This window comes from Scyliorhinus canicula, chromosome 9, assembly GCF_902713615.1.
Source record: "Scyliorhinus canicula chromosome 9, sScyCan1.1, whole genome shotgun sequence".
Taxonomy (NCBI): Eukaryota; Metazoa; Chordata; class Chondrichthyes; order Carcharhiniformes; family Scyliorhinidae; genus Scyliorhinus; species Scyliorhinus canicula.
The window spans coordinates 155,692,588-155,708,905 of record NC_052154.1 but is presented as its reverse complement, the minus strand read 5'-3'; the positions used below and the strand labels follow the sequence as shown (position 1 = coordinate 155,708,905).

Sequence of the window (16,318 nt, the reverse complement as noted above, 5' to 3'; positions counted from 1 at the left end):
ACGTATCATGCGACCCCCCAAATTCAGGTCAAAATTTAGGTCTTCAAAGGTCGCATGTTACGCGAGTATATACGGTAATAGTTTTTATTGTGCGGGCCCTTTTAAGTGTGATTTTGATGCGTCATTGGCAAAGTATTTACGGAGGATCCAAGCTATTTGCTGAGGATCCAAGCAAGAGTCAGGCAGAGCTTCTCTAGTAAGCCTCTGAAATAGTGCACAACAAGGAAGCACCTTAGTAACAAGTGATAGACATGCATGCAGACACAGCTATTTCAATAACATGCGGCTGAAAATCTGTTATTGCGATATCACTGCGTTTTTAGTGTGGATGAATAGAGAAAACAAGCATGGGCGTCAAGGATGCTGCTGTGGGAATTGGGAGGGTGAGGGTTTGACTGTGAGGTTTCTCTTTCTATTCAAGGTAGAAGAAAGCAGTTGTAAGTTGCCGTGGGGTGGGGGTTGTACACCACTCTGGTAAACAGGAGAGGCCAAATAAATTACTTAACAAAGACAAGGGTGCTTGTAGTTGGCAGTCTTCTTCAAAATCCAAATAAACCATCTCGTCAAGTTTATGGGTGACACTTGCAAGGCATCAATTTCCATCCCTAGGTGTACTGAAAGTATTAGGAATCAATCACATTAGCAAAGGCAGAAGGTCTGCAGGTGCCCTTCCCCAAACAGCTTTAGTGAACCTGATCAAACAGCTTCAGTGGACCCGTTAGATTTTTGGGTCATGTAACAATGAACTATATAAATGTTAGCTTTCTTTTCCCTTTTAACCCACCAACAATACTTCAAAAGGACAAGGACAAAAAGCAAACTTACTTTTGGCGGCAAGACAGGGGGATAGCAAATGGCAACCATAGACCTGAAAATCTCCAAATCTGCCTCTTCACTGATAAAGGGATGGCAAACGACACAAGTCAGGTCAGTGCCTGCAAACAGAAATTTTGTATTACAGATAATCCAAAAGAAAATATAGTGTTTTATGGATTTTATAATTAACTTATTATTGAGCTGTTTCATTCGGAATTGCTTGTATTTCAACTAATAAAAGTGTCACAAAAACAGAAAATACTGGCCAATCTCACGTTTGACAACATCTGCAGCGAGAGGATAGAGCTAACATTTCAAGTCTGAATGACTTTGTCAAAACCAGTCACTTCCTATGCCACAAAATGCCCTCCTGTAAAGCAATGTAGAGTCCAACACTATGACCAGATATGTTTTTAATGGTTATAAGTATAAAACAGTTCCACTTTTCCAAGTGGAAATTTTCAAGCTGGACACCCTTTGTCAGAACTGATGCAGGGCACTTGGAGAACATAGACGAGGAGAAAGACTTGCATTCCTACATTCCAAAAAAAGGCTTTGCAGTCAATTAAGTATTTGTGAAGTGGTATAATGTAGGAAACAAAGTAGGCAATTTAAACACAGTGTTCTGTCCCCAGCTGATGATACAACCGGACGGGAATATTCCAGAATGGAACCCTAGCTCAAAAGAACATCAGCAGAATTCTCCATTGGCGGGATCTTCTGGTCAGCCGGCAGTGCACCCACACCCACGGGTTTCCCGACGGCATGAGGTAGGCACAATGGGAAACCCCATTGGCCGGCTGCAGGAACGGAGAATCCCGCTGCCAGCAGGACGCGCCAGAAAATGCAGCAACAGACCGGGAAATCCCACCCCATAACCTTTACCTTTTTTAATAAAACATGGAGGAACAGAATTGCAGGACACAAATTAGTTTTAACGAGAGAAAAAACATTAAACATAAAAACATTTGTTGCTACAATACACCTTTTACTTCCCTTCTTAGTTTAACAATTATGCATAGGTTTTAGAATTAACATTGATAATAGGGCAGCATGGTGGAACAGTGGTTAGCACTGCTGCCTCCCGGCGCCGAGGTCCCAGGTCTGATCCCAGCTCTGATCACTGTCCTTGTGGAGTTTGCACATTCTCCATGTGTTTGCATGGGTTTCACCCCCACAATCCAATGATGTGCAGGGTAGGTGGATTGGCCACGCTAAACTGCCCCTTAATTGAAAAAATAAATCGGGTACTCTAAATTTATATTAAAAAAAGAATAAACCATTGATAACAAAGTACATCTTAATCTACAATGGTTTAATTAACACAAACTCCCTTTTAAGCATATGAGATGGCTTTCCACTTTGAACCCCAAGTGAATGTTTGTGGTTGTCTCCTCAGAACCACTACAGATGATCATTCCGTTGAGATTTTCCAAACATCTCTCCCAAAAACCTCTTTGCTGTTTACATTCTGAAATCCAAACCAGGGGCAGAATTCTCCGGTGGGATTGGCGGCGCGAGCAGGCCCCCGGGGTCCTGGGGGGGGGGGGGCACGGGGCGATTGGAGCCTGGGGGGTGCCCCCACGGTGGCCTGGCCTGCGATCGGGGCCCACCGATCGGCAGGCGAGCCAGTGCTGTGGGGGCACTCTTTTTCTTCCGCCGCCGCCACGGCCTCCACCATAGCGAAGGTGGAAGAGACCCCCCTACCGCGCATGCGCCGGTGGTGACGTCAGCGGCCACTGACGCTCCGGCACCTGCGCGGACTCACGCCGGCCGACAAAGACCTTTCGGCCAGCCCTGACGCCGGCTGGCATGGCGCCAAAGGCCGTTGGCGCCAGTCAGCGGAGCGGGAGCAACTCCGGCGCGGGCCTAGCCCCTGCCACTCCGCTACGCCGGGATGCCCCGCCCCGCCGGGTAGGGAAGAATTTCACCCTAGGTTTTCCAAATAACACTTTTAAACAAAGCTGCCGCTCCATTTTTAACAGTGAATCCAATCCAGGATTTTACACCAAACCCTTGTCTTGACTACTGTGCAAACTGCTCACAATTGCTTTAACTCTCGATTCCCAAATGGCATCAGAAGTTTGATTTACCTTTGAAGGCTGCTGTTCCACTTTAAATCTGGTTATTGCAATTGTCTCATTAACTCAGAAAACTTTGTTTATTCTTCCTTCAATTCTTCTGAACAATACCTGGTCTCTGTTCACTTAACTCCAGTCGTCTTAAATATTATGTTGTCTTAAGTATTTTCTGTCCAAATTCCCTGGTGGTTGAAATGCAATTTGTACTTTAGGACGCCTGCCTCTGCAGCTCCCGTCCTGTCCAGTCTTTCTTCAGGCACAGTTGGGAGACGTTCACTCCCCAAGCTCCTGTCTCCAACTTCCCACAAATTCAGCTAAAACCAAAACGCTTTTTTATCCTTACAAGGGCCTCCAGTTGCTAAGCAACCCTTGCTAGTTTTATGTATTCTTCATGTGGTAACCCTCTCTAAGCACAATCAAATCACGGTTGGAATTGAAACCAACCCCACACATACAGATTTTGTCCAGCATGAGTGTAACGATAGGTTTTACCGTTAGACACGGAAACATTAAATTTAACCCATTAAAAAATATATCTTATTTCTAATGTTTATGGGGACATCCGGTGGCAGCATGTAGGAGGAGGTCACATGTTGGGTGGCCCCTGCTCGAGGTTTGATTTTTTAGAGTTTAATGCCTGGTCCCGGGACAATTTTTCGACAATTAAGTGCAGGAAGACATAAGGAAGGAGGGGGATGTCTAAAAACCAAAAGAAAGCTGCCATGAATAAGGGGGCGAATGAAGGTTCGCCGTCGAGCGAAAGGGTCACCTTGGCAACTGGAAAGATGGCGGAGGCTGGGTCGCTGGGTGGGGCTGCACTGCTCATGGCAGAAAAGATGATCGAGGTGATGGCTTTGGAATTCGAGAAACAGTTTGCAAAGCACTAGGGTGATGAGGAAGGAGATGATGGCGGCACTGAAGGTGCTGGTGGAGGAGGCGATTGCCCCGGTTAAGGCGGCGATGTCAAAGACATCGGCCGAGATGCGGGAGCAGGGTGAGAAACTGAAGTGACTGGAGGAGGCCTTGTCGCAACACAGCGATCGGCTCACTGCGATAGGTGAGGAGCTACAGAAGGTGGTCGAGGCCAACAAAGGTCTGCAAGCCAAGTTGGAGGACCTGGAAAATAGATCTAGGCGGCAAAATCTAAGGAGCGTGGGCCTGCCCAAAGGGGTGGAGGGCCCGAGGTCGACTGAGTACTTTGCCAAGATGTTGGCGGAGCTGTTGGGGGGAGGGGGAAGATCCCTCCCGGTACGAACTGGATTGGGCTCATCAGTTGTTGAGGCCTAAACCAAAGGTGAATGAGCCGCCAAGAGCAATGATTATTTGTTTCCACAGCTACCATGTGAAGGAGAAGGTCACGAGTTGGCCGAAGCAGAAGCGGGAGGTGCAGTGGGTTGCAGCTGGTATACGTATTTGCCAGGACTTAACCGTGGAGTTAGCGAGGAGGCGGGCTGCCTTCGGCCGGGTGAAGATGGCACTTTGTAACAGTGGCGTGCGGTTCGGTGTAGTGAACCCAGCTAGGTTGAGGGTGGCCTACAACGCCAAATATTTTTATTTTGAGATAGTGGAAATGGCGGAGGCATTTGTGAAGGCAGAAGGACTGGGACAGAAGTGGGAAATGGGACTGAGGATTGGTCTTGGACCGAGGGTAGGGGGATGGAAGATTGTATCTAGTTCTGTTTTTTATTTCATGTTGTTACAAGTATTAAATGGGGTGAAGTTACCGATTTGGATACGATAGGAGTTTTTGTAATGACGGTTTTCTGGGGTTTGTGTGTTTGCACTGGGTTTGTTCGTTTGAAGGGGATTTCTTTGTTTTCCTGGGACCGGGTCTGGGCGGAGGCCTCCGCGTTAGCAAGCTCAGGTTGGCTAGTGAACGGAGGTGTGGTGGGGGGAGGGGCTGCAGCCATTGGAGCCTGATCAAACAGCTTTCGATGGGCATAGGTGTGAAAAGTGGGGGGGGGATGGGACCGATACTGGGTGAGGTGTTTCCGAGTGGATGGGGGGATTCTCAGAGGGGGAGGTGGTTTAATGGAAACAATGGGACGGGGTGGGCTAAGCCCAGAAGGCAGGGTCCAGTGTTATGATCATGGCGGATAGGGGGGACGGGGTGAGAGTCCCCCAGTCAGAATAGTGGTGGTGGCGGTCCAAGGGGGTAGGTATGTGATAGTAACAGGGGCATTGGAGGGGAGTTCGGTGGCATTGGCAAGTGTGTATGGTCCTAACTGGGATGAAGCAGGTTTTGTGAGGAAGGTGTTTAGGGCCATTCAGACTTGGATTCGCACAAGCTAATAGCGGGAGGAGATTGGAATTTGGTGCAAGAGCCAAAGTCACAGACGTGCTCGCTTGGATGACGTGCCGTATTGGGTGGACATGGTCCTGGAGAAAGGGATAGCGCAGAGACAGGGATAGAAAATGGACGTGGGGTTGCTGGGGGACCAACCGACTGCGCTTTTACAAACTAAGTTTATTTTCATTATACACGATGGGTTCTCATAATATAGCAGACGTTTCAGCCACGGGATAGAGACTAGAGAGTGTGCCTCCATGTGTGGGAGAATGGTTGAGGAGTATGTGGGCTGTAACTGCACGGGGGAAGTATCGCAGGCAGTGGTATGGGAGGTACGCGGGGGTGCAGATCTAGCACTTTTGGACAGAAGGAGGGAGCTACATGCTAGCTTTGATCGGTTGGCCATGGGGAAGGTGGCGCGCCAACTGAGGCAGGCGAGGGGAGTAATTTGTGAGGATGCGGAGGTGGGGCGCATGATAGCATGCCAACTTCGGAGGGAGGTGGCGGCGAGGGAAATTGTCTAGGTGTGAGATAGGACGAGACACTGCTGGTGGCCCCGCAGCAGATTCATAAGGTGTTTGAGGAGTTTTATGAAAAGTTCTATAGGTCGGAGCCGCCAGGATAGGATGTAGGAATTCCTGGACAGATTGGAGTATCCAAGGTTGGAGGAGGAAGATAGGGTCACACTGGGTAGGTCGGTAGGAGAACAGGAGGTAAAGGAGTCAATTGGGAGGATGCAACTGGGGAAGGTGGCAGGGCCAGATGGGTTCCCAGTGGAGTATTACAAAAAGTTTTACGATAAATTGGCATCACTGATGGTGGGGATGTTTGAGGAGGCGATAGGGAAGGTGGTTTTACCAAAAACATTAGAGCAGGCCATATCGCTTTGTTGTTAAAGAAAGATAAGACCTGACTTCCAGTGGCGGCCATGGAGGAGTAGGTCGCACATTTGATAGCTCCCGCCTGTGACGGACTTTTGGACCTATTTTCTCATTTTCCCCCCAGATTTTATGGGATAAATCGGTGAAGAGTGAGATAGTGAGGAGAAATCCCCCTCCAGTGTATGGAGAATTGGACCAGAAGTGGCCGTGTGAGAAGACAAGGACCTATAAGGAAGACGCGATCACAGCCGGCAAGGTGGGAAAGCATGGCGGAGAGCAAGGGTCACGGAGAGAAAGCACAGTGGTCGACGAGGCAGCTGGGGGAGTTTTTTTTTTTTGGATTGCTTCGCCAAGCTGTAGAAGGACACGCTGGAGCAGATTAAGGCTTCGATTAATCAAGTTGTGCAGAATCAAGAGACCCACGGGAGAGCGATCCAGGAGGGGGAGAAAAAGGTGTCCGAGCACAAGGAGTACATAACCGTGCTGGAGGCCAAGGTGGAGATGATGACCGACCGCCAGAAAAGTATGCAGGAGAAGCTGGAGGACCTGGTGAACAGGTCCAGGAAGCAGAATCTTAGAATTGTCGCCCTCCCTGAAGGCAGTGAGGGATTGGATGCGAGGACTTGTGACGGACATGTTGGAGAAGTTGATGGGGGCTGAGACATTCCCTTAGCCCCTGGAAGTGGATAGAGCGCGCAGAGCCCTCGCGAAGAAGCCCTGAACAAACGAGCCGCCGAGGGGGATGGTGATACGCTTTCACCGATTCCTGGACAAGGAACACGTTCTGCGGTGGGCCAAGAAGGAACGGAGCAACAAGTGGGAGAATTGTGAGCTGCGCATTTATCAGGACCTGGGCGCGGATCTGGCCAAGAGAAGAGCTGGGTTTAATCGGGCAAAAACGGCCCTCTTTAAGAAGTGGGTGAAGTTTGGGATGCTGTACCCAGCCAATCTGCGGGTCGCACATGAGGAACGGGATTTCTACTTCGAAACACCAGACGAAGTATGGACTTTTATTAAAGAAAAGAGGCTGGAGGCGAATTAAAAGACACTGAAGCCTTGGGGAAGTACTGTGGTGACAATTTGATGTGCTGGGCTGTATAAGTATAAGTAGTGCTATGTTAATAAGAGGCTGCTTGGATGGCAAAAGGTAACTTTGTCTTGCAGGGAGCTGGTTAGAGAGGGGGGATGGTCTTTGGGGTTGGTTCTGTTTTTTGGTGGTTTTATTTCTAAAGTGGTTGTTTCTTCACTTTTTTTTCCCTGATGTTTGTTTACTGGGGAATGTGATGCTTTTAATATGTTTGACCAAGTGGGGGGAGAGGGGAGAGAACAATGGGGAGACAGACTGCTTGTTGACATGGGGGGGTGGCGCTGTCAAGTCAGTATGGGTCAGCTGACTCTCAGAAGCGCAGTGGGGGGTGAGCAGGTGTTAAGCTGGAGCTTGACTTGGGGGGGGTTGGGTTTCTAGTGTTGTTGCTTGGGGGGGGGAGAAGAGGGGGAGGGAAGCTGCTTTGCTGACAGTGGAGGAACTGTTATGAGGAGACAAATGGGAGGTCTGGAATGGCGAATGCCTGAGGGGGGGGCTCGAGGAGGTGGAGGGCGCGAGCTAGAGGCTGGCCTAAAAAGGGTGATGGCCAGTCGGGGGGGGGGGGGGCCCTCCCCCCCCATGACCAGGCTGATTACATGGAATGTCAGAGGACTGAATGGGCCGCTCAAGAGGGCTCGCGTGTTTGCGCATTTGAGGGGGTTGAAGACGGATGTGGCAATGCTACAAGAGACACACCTAAAGGTTACAGACCAGACGAGATTGAGAAAGGGGTGGGAGAGCCAAGTATTCCACTCAGGGCTGGACTCAAAGACCAGTGGTGTACTGACCTTGATCAACAAACAAGTGGCATTTGAGGCAGGGAGAATCGTGTCAGACAAGGGGGGTAGGTACATAATGGTGAGTGGGAAGCTGGAGGGGTGCGGGTGGTACTGGTGAACATATATGCTCCAAATTGGAACGATGTGGAATTTATGAGGCAGGTTTTAGGTAAGATCCCAGACTTACAGTCACATAACCTGATCATGGGACGAGACTTTAACAGTCATGGATCCGGAATTGGACCGGTCAAAATCCAGGACAGGACGGAGGCCGGCTGTGACAAAGGAATTGAAGGGATTTTTGGAACAGATGGGGGGAGTAGACCCATGGAGGTTTTCACAGCCAAGGGTGATAGAGTTTTTCTTTTTCTCACATGTCCACATGTTATACTCTCGCATCGACGTTTTTGTTCTGAGCAGGGCGCTAATATCGGTGGTGGCGGGTACTCAGCAATCGCAGTGTTGGATCATGCGCAGCATTGGGTGGATCTACATGTTAGTGTGGAGAGAGGGCAACGCCCACTGTGGAGACTGGATATGGGGTTACTAGCGGCAAAGCGATCTGTGGGCGGGTTAACAAGTCCATCCAGAACTACCTGGAAATAAATGATTAGGCCAGCCTCCGCAGCGCTCCCAGTCTCTTCTCCTGTCCTCTGAAGGCAGTGGTCAGAGGGGAATTAATCTCGATACGGGCCCACAGAGAAAAAGCGGAACGGGCTGAGAGGGATAGGTTAGTGGAGGAGATACTCCAGGTGGACAGGAGATACTCGGAGGCCCCGGTCGCGGGGCTACGGAGAGAGTGGTGGAGGTTACAGGTGGAGTTTGGGTTGTTGACCACAGGGAAAGCGGTGGAACAGTTGAGGAAGGCAAGGGGGGGCAATTTATGAGTACGGGGAAAAGGCAAGCAGATTGTTGGCGCAAGAGCTCAGGAATAGGGAGGCGGCCAGGGAGATAGGTAAAGAGTAGAGGCGGGAATACTGTCCTGTACCCAGTGGGGGTGAATGAAGGTTAAGGACTTATATAGTAAATTATGAGTCAGAACCCCCGGCTGGGGTGGAGGGGATGAGGCAGTTTTTGGATTAGTTGAGGTTTCCGAGGGTAGATGAGGATCTGGTGGAAGGGGTGGGAGTCCCAATTGAGATTGAGGAAATAATCAAGGGGCTGGAGGGCATGCAGTCGGGCAAAGACCCAGGGCCTGATGGCTACCCGGTGGAATTCTGTAACAAGTTTTCAGTGATATTGAGCCCACTGCTGGAGAGGACATTTAATGAAGCAAGAGAGAAGGGAGGAGTCCGCCTCCCAACAATGTTGCAGGCCTCGATTTCATTGATCCTGAAACGGGAGAAGGATCCTGAAACGGGAGAAGGATCTGGAGCTATGTGGGTCATACAGGCCAATTTCTCTACGGAATGTGGACGCCAAACTGCTGGCTAAGATACTGGCCACAAGGATAGATGACTGTGTCCCGGGTGTGATAGGGGAAGATCAAACTGGATTTGTAAAGGGCAGGCAACTCAAGGCCAATGTTCGAAGGCTTTTGAATGTTATTATGATGCCCTCAGAAGGTGGGGAGGTGGGGGTGGTGGCAGCGATGGATGCGAAGAAGGCTTTTGATCTGGTGGAGTGGAATTACCTGTGGGAGGCACTGGGAAGGTTTGGGTTTGGGGAGGGCTTTATTGACTGGACGCGGTTGCTCTATCAGGCACCAGCCGCGAGTGTGCGTATGAACCGGCTGAGGTCGGGGTACTTTAAACTACACCAAGGGACGAGGCAAAGGTGCCCCCTCTCCCCGTTACTGTTTGCTCTGGCCATAGAGCCATTGGCCATGGTGGTGGTGGTGGAGCACCGGGTCTCGCTTTATGAAGATGACCTTCTCTTGTATATTTCAGACCCGTTGGAGGGGATGGGGGAAGTAATGAGAATCCTGGGGGAATTTTTCGGGGTATAAATTGAACATGGGGAAAAGCGAGATGTTCGTGATCCAGGCAAGAGGACAGGAGAAGAGGCTGGGAGAGCTGCCACTTAAAATGGTAGGGAAGAGCTTTCGGTATCTGGGAATCCAGGTGGCCCGGGAATGGGAGGCACTGCACAAGTTAAACCTATCCTGGCTGGTAGAACAAATGGAAGGGGTCTTTAAGAGATGGGACATGCTCCCGCTATCACTAGCGGGGAGGGTACAACCGTGAAAAACAGGTCCTCCCCAGATTTCTGTTTGTCTTTCAGTGCCTTCCCATCTTCATCCCAAGGGCCTTTTTCAAGCGGGTGAATAAGATTATTTCAGGCTTTGTGTGGGCGGGTAAAACCCCGCGAGTGAAGAAAGTGTTGCTAGAGCGCAGTCGGGGGGAGGGTGGATTGGCGCTGCCGAACTTCTGCAATTACTACGGAGCGGCTAATATAGCCATGGGAGGAAGTGGGTAGTGGCGGAGCAGTCGGCATGGGAGCAGATGGAGGCGGCGTCATGCAAAGACACCAGTTTGGGAGCACTGATAACGGCACCTCTTCTGTTCTCGCTGGCCCGATACTTCACAAGTCCGGTGGTGGTGGCGGCTCTGAGAATCTGGGGGCAATGGAGGAGATATAAGAGAGTGGAAGGAGCATCGGTTTGGACCCCAATTTATAATAATCATCAGTTTGTACCAGGTAGGCTAGATGGGGGGTTCCGGAGATGGCAAAGGGCAGGAATTAGAAGGATAGGGAATCAATTTATAGATGGGAGCTTTTCCAGCTTGAAAGCCTTGGAGGATAAATTTGAATTGCAGCAGGGAATGGTTTTAGGTATTTGCAGGTGCAAGACTTCCTGAGAAAACAGGTGCCGGCCTTTCCGCTGCTGCCGCCACTGGGTTAAGGATAGAGTAGTCTCCAATACCTGGGTGGGAGAGGGGAAGGTTTCAGATATTTACCAGGAGCTTTCAGAGGCGGAGGAAACTCCGGTGGAGGAGCTTAAGGGCAAGTGGGAGGACGAGCTAGGAGGAGAGATAGAGGCGGATCTATGGGCAGATGCCCTCAGCAGGGTTAATACCTCCTCATCATGTGCCAGGCTCAGCCTGATACAATTTGAGGTAGTCCACCGGGCACACACGACAGCAGCTAGGATGAGTAAGTTTTTTGGGGTAGAGAATAGGTGTGCGCGGGAAGCCCAGAAAATCATGTCGCCATGTTTTGGGCATGCCCAAAGCTTAGAGGGTTTTGGCACGGTTTTGCGAAGGCAATGTCCACGGTGCTAAAAATACGGTTGGTGTCGAGTCCGGAGGTAGTGATCTTTGGAGTGTCAGAAGAGCCGGGAGTTCAGGGGGCGAAAGAGGCTGTCGACGTCTTGGCCTTTGTCTCCCTAGTAGCCCGGAGACGGATCTTTTTAATGTGGAGGGGTTCGAAGCCCCCGAGTGTAGAGACCTGGGTTAGTGACATGGCTGGGTTTCTCAGTCTCGAGAAGATAAAGTTGACCTTAAGAGGGTCAATGGTCGGGTTCACCAGGAGGTGGCAGCTGTTCGTCGACTTTCTCGGGGAAAATTAAAATGTCAGCCGATGCAGTATTGGGGGAAATGTTTATTACACCATGTTGATGTCATTGTTAATGTTACTTTTATAAACATTTTCAAATACCTTAATAAAAGATATATTTTTTTTTAAAAGATAAGACCCGACGGAGTGTGGGTCATAAAGGCTTACATCACTACTGACTGTTGATGCAAAGATATTGGAGAAGGTACTGCCGCTGGGTTGGAGGGGTTCCTCCGAAGGCGATGGGGAGGACCAAAGGTTTATGAAAGGGAGGCAGCTATTCTCAAATATTAGATTAAATGTAATCATGACATGGGTGTGTTATTGTGGTTTTTTGCATATTTTGGATCTCTGTTGTTAAATAGGTTAAAATGTCAAAATTATAAATGCCTCAATAAAATATTTTCTAAACAAAATTATGTAATCATGACACCGGCTGAGGGAAAGGAGACAGGTGGTGGTTGCGCTTGAGTTAGGGTTAGGAAAGTGGTCCTGCAGAGAGGGGGGTTGGTTGGGAGGAAGAGTTGGGGGAGGTTATGGAAGACGGTTTGTGATTTGAGGTGTTGTGGAGGGTGAACGCCTCAACCTCATGCGCGAGGCTGAGCCGACTCTTTGAGGGAGCGGAGGACATATATGTGAGCGATGTGGGAGGAGCTCCGCAAACCATGTCATGGTTTCGGTCATGTCCGAAGCTGGAGAAGTATTGGAGGGAGGTTTTCAGTGTCATCTCGGGGGTAGTGCACGTGAACCTGGAACCAGGGCCCCCAGAAGCCATTTTCAGGGTGTGGGACAGGTCAGGGCTACAGGCGGGTGCGGGGGCAGATGTTTTAGCCTTCACCTCACTGATTGCCCAGAGGCGGGTCCAGTTGGGGTGAAGGTCAGCTTCTCCGTCCTGTGCCTCGGCTTGGAAGGGGGGCACTGCTGGAATTTTTGACTCTTGAGAAGGTGACGTTTGAGCTGAGGGGGATGAAGGAAAGGTTCTACAATTCATGAGGACTATTTATTATGCACTTTCGATAAATGGCTGCCATCGAACATTAGGTGGGGGGGGGGGAAAGAGGGGGTTGGGGTTATTGTTGTTCTTGATTACAGTGTTTACTGATTGATTGTTAATTTTCTCTTTTTACTTGGAATGTACAGGTGATGTTTTGGTCTGGACACCGAATGGGGTGCTGTTTGGGGGCTTGATAGTGTATTTGTTTTTGTTTGTTTTCTTTTGCTGTTTCTTTGATGAAAATGTTGAAAATGCGGAGAATAAAATGATTTTTAAAAAAACATTTCTAATGTTTACAAAAAAAAGATATAAATCCCTTAAAACTACCTTTATTTTCCTAACAATAGCAAACTCCCACAAAAACCATTGCGATAATGACCATATGATCTGTAGGGAGACACTGCCACCTCAGAAAAATGGGCAGGAGGTGACTTGATATGTGACAATAAGCAACGGTCCAGAGGGGAGATACAGTAAATTATGCCGCATTTGTTGTTGGGCATCCCTCACTCTGAAGATGACTGAAGACATCGGATGTGGGATCTCCAGACTTTATGGCACAAAGGACATTTGTTGTAATGAGGGAATGTCTGGTCATCAGTTTAGATTGTGTCGTGGTGTGGCATGTTCTTTTTCCCACTTTCGCTTTTCTCTTCATTTCATTGCTGTGCTGTTGGGTCTCAAAATACTGGGATCCTTCCCAAAGACTGCCGCCATCTCGTTTGATCCAAAGCAATGGTCTTCCAGGAGTCAATGTCAATGCTGGACATCTTCATATTAGTTTTCAGCACATCCTTGAAGCACTTCTGTCCTCAATTCTCTGGTGCACCTACCCAGACTGAGCTGGGGGTCTGGTATCTGATATCCAAGCTATCTGACCAACCCAACGAAGCTGATTGCAGATGATTACAGCCTTGATGCTTGTGATGCCTGCTTGTGAGAGGACATCAATGTTGGCGAGTCACTCCTCCCATAATATTAAGATCTTCTGCAGGTAGCATTAATTATATGACTCCAGTGCTCTAAAGGTACCTTTTTTACATTCTCCATATTTCTGTACCATACAGAAGGAAGGGATCACAACCTCATGGTCAATCATGAGCTTGATTTCAATTTTGAGGTCTCAATCTTTAAGCACTCATTTGCTCAGGTGACCAAAGGCTGCACCAGTAAATTTCAGGCATTGCTAGATTTCTTTGTCAATGTCAGTCTTATGTACTGGAAGTGTTTCACATTTTCCAGGCACTCATCATGAATCCTACTAAATGGAGCCTGGGGTGTGTGCATTTGGCGCTTGCTGATAGAGAACACTAGACTTTTGAATGTTCAGTTTAAGTTTCATTTTTGTGTATGTCTGAATAAATATGTTAACGATTTCTGGAGATCCATTTCTAACACAGCACTTATTGTTGCATTATCAGTTCAATGACAGAGGGCAGGGAAGCCTTAGAGTTTGATTGGAGTTGTCCAAGATGAAATAGCTTGGCATCCATTTAATAAATAAGCTGCACTCCAGCAGGGAGCTGGCCTCTCATCAGATGAAACAAGACAGCAAGTAAAATTGAACAAAGAGTTGGAAAGATGACACAACTTTGTTATACTCCTGTGCTAACCTCAAAAGGATCTGTAATGGATTGTTAAGGATCTTCGTTCACGTATCATCATGAAACAGACAATGGATGGCAACGAATTGTGAAGAACATCCAAACTTCAGCAGAATCTTTCAGAGTGCCTCAGAATTTACAGAGTCGAAGACCTTTGTCAAATCAAAGAACGATATGTAGAAAGGCTGATGCTGTTCATATTTTCCCTATAGTTGGTGAGCTGTAAAAACCATGTCAGCCATGTCTCTTGATTGCCTAAACCAGGGGTGGGCAAACTTTTCCGTGCAAGGGCCACATGCAGAAATTCACAATTTTAAAGGGCCGCATAGTATATTAAGTAAAATTAATAATATTTAAAATAGCCAAAATAAAAGGAGTTTAATGAAAAAAAGCAATTAATTTTTATTAATTAATATTTTAAAGTAGAAACTTCACATGAAACACATGTTGTGCCGAGCAATGATCACCCTACTCAAGTCAACGTATCCACCCTATACCAGTAACCCAACAGCCCCCCCATTAACTTTTAAAAAATTTTAAAAATTGTTTTTTTTAATGACTTGATCTTGGTGGGCCACATAAAGACCTTTGGCGGGCCGTAGTTTGCCCACCCCTGGCCTAAACTTACATTTAGATCCAGGGAGTAATTCAGCAAGTGTAATAAGCCAATACTAAAGGATTCCTATAATGATCTTTCCTTCAATATAAATCAGGGAGATGTCTCTGGAATTTCTCATGAGATGTGTCCCGTCTTGTGGGTGGCATGGTGACACAGTGGTTAGCACTGGTGCCTTTGGCGCCGAGGACCTGGATTCAAATCCTGGCCTTGAGTCACTGTCCGTGTGGAGTTTGCACATTCTCCCCGTGTCTGTGTGGGTTTCACCCTCACAACCCAAAGATGTACACGGTATGTGGACTGGCTGCACTAAATTGCCCTTTAATTGGAAAAAAAATAATTGGGTACTCTATTTAAAAAAAAGATATGCCCCGTCTTGAAGATTTCACAACCATGGCACCCTTCAGATCATTCGGGACCTCTTCATTCCAAATCTGTTGGATAAGGGCATGGAGCTGTAATTTTAGATCATCATCTCATGCTTAAAGATCATAGAATTCTATCACCTCCTGCTACTTTGTTGCTCTTCATTTGTATGATTTCTCACCTCCATTGACGTTGGCAGAGCTCTGAGCTTGTCCGTAAACGGGTAGCTGTGGTAAAGTTGAAAGCACTCATCAAGAATTGATGCTTGGTTGACAAGGTCTTCAAAATGTTCCTTCCAACAGGTGGCAACAGCTTCACGTTCCTCAATCAGATTTCCCCATCCATAGGCCTTAGAGGATTTGGCCTTTGAGCACTTGGGCTATAAATGGTCTTTGTGACAGTAAAGAAGTCATGGATATCGTTCATATAATCAAAATGCCTTCTCTGCCCACTACATGTTCTTCATGTCACGGTTGTACCTTTGTACCTATGGCTCATGGTAAGCCAGTTTCTTTTGCATTGAGCTTGCATAATTTTAGTCAAGTACAGAAAGTCTTGTGCTTGTTATCAATCAATTCACTGATTTCCTGATCATTTTCATCAAACCAATCCTGATGTTTCCTTTCAGAAAATCTAAGTGTCACTTTGTAGGCATTGCTGATATCAGACTTAAGGACTGCCCACTCACTGTGGGCATTCTTCATCTGTTCTTGATTGAAGTTGGAAAGATTCTCCCTCAGGCATTGTGGGAACTGGTCTCTTTTGATTGGCAATCTAGCTAGTAATGTTAAGAAGATAGAAAGCGTTTTTTTCAATATATAGAAGGTAAGAGAGAGGCAAGAATAGACGTTGGACCACTGCAAAATTAGGCTGGAGAAGCAATAATAGGAAACAAAGAAATGGCAGAGGAACTGAATAGTTACTTTGCATCAGTCTTCACGGTGGAAGACACCAATGGGATGCCAGAGCTCCAGGAGAATCAGGGGGCACAGATGAGTGTAGTGCCATCACTAAGGAGAAGGTTCTGGGGAAACTGAAAGGTCTGAAGGTGGATAAATCACCTGGACCAGATGGACTGCACCCCAGGGTTCCAAAGGGATAGCTGAGGAGATTGTGGAGGCATTGGTTGTGATCTTTCAGGAATCAGTGGAGGCAGGGAGGGTAGGGTCCCAGAGGACTGGAAATTGGCTAATGTAACACCGCTGTTTAAGAAGGGAGGGAGGCAGAAGACAGGAAATTATAAGTCGGTTAGCCTGACTTCGGTCATTGGTAAGATTTTAGAGTCCATCGTTAAAGATGGGATCACGGA

At 47.9% G+C, this 16,318-nt stretch overlaps 1 protein-coding gene across 6 annotated transcripts in view; it reads right to left on the bottom strand.

Moving 5' to 3' along the window:
- The window catches only part of lrrc56 (leucine rich repeat containing 56), a 244,298-nt gene that overhangs the window by 202,128 nt on the left and 25,852 nt on the right, over nucleotides 1-16,318 (bottom strand). For 5 of the 6 annotated variants that reach the window (XM_038807997.1, XM_038807995.1, XM_038808000.1 and 2 more), the window contains one exon: nucleotides 826-935. The exons of the other annotated variant lie outside the window; for it this stretch is intronic. The gene's annotated coding sequence lies outside the window, so the exon portion shown is untranslated. The remainder of the gene's footprint in view (nucleotides 1-825; nucleotides 936-16,318) is intronic. 6 annotated transcript variants of the gene reach the window in all.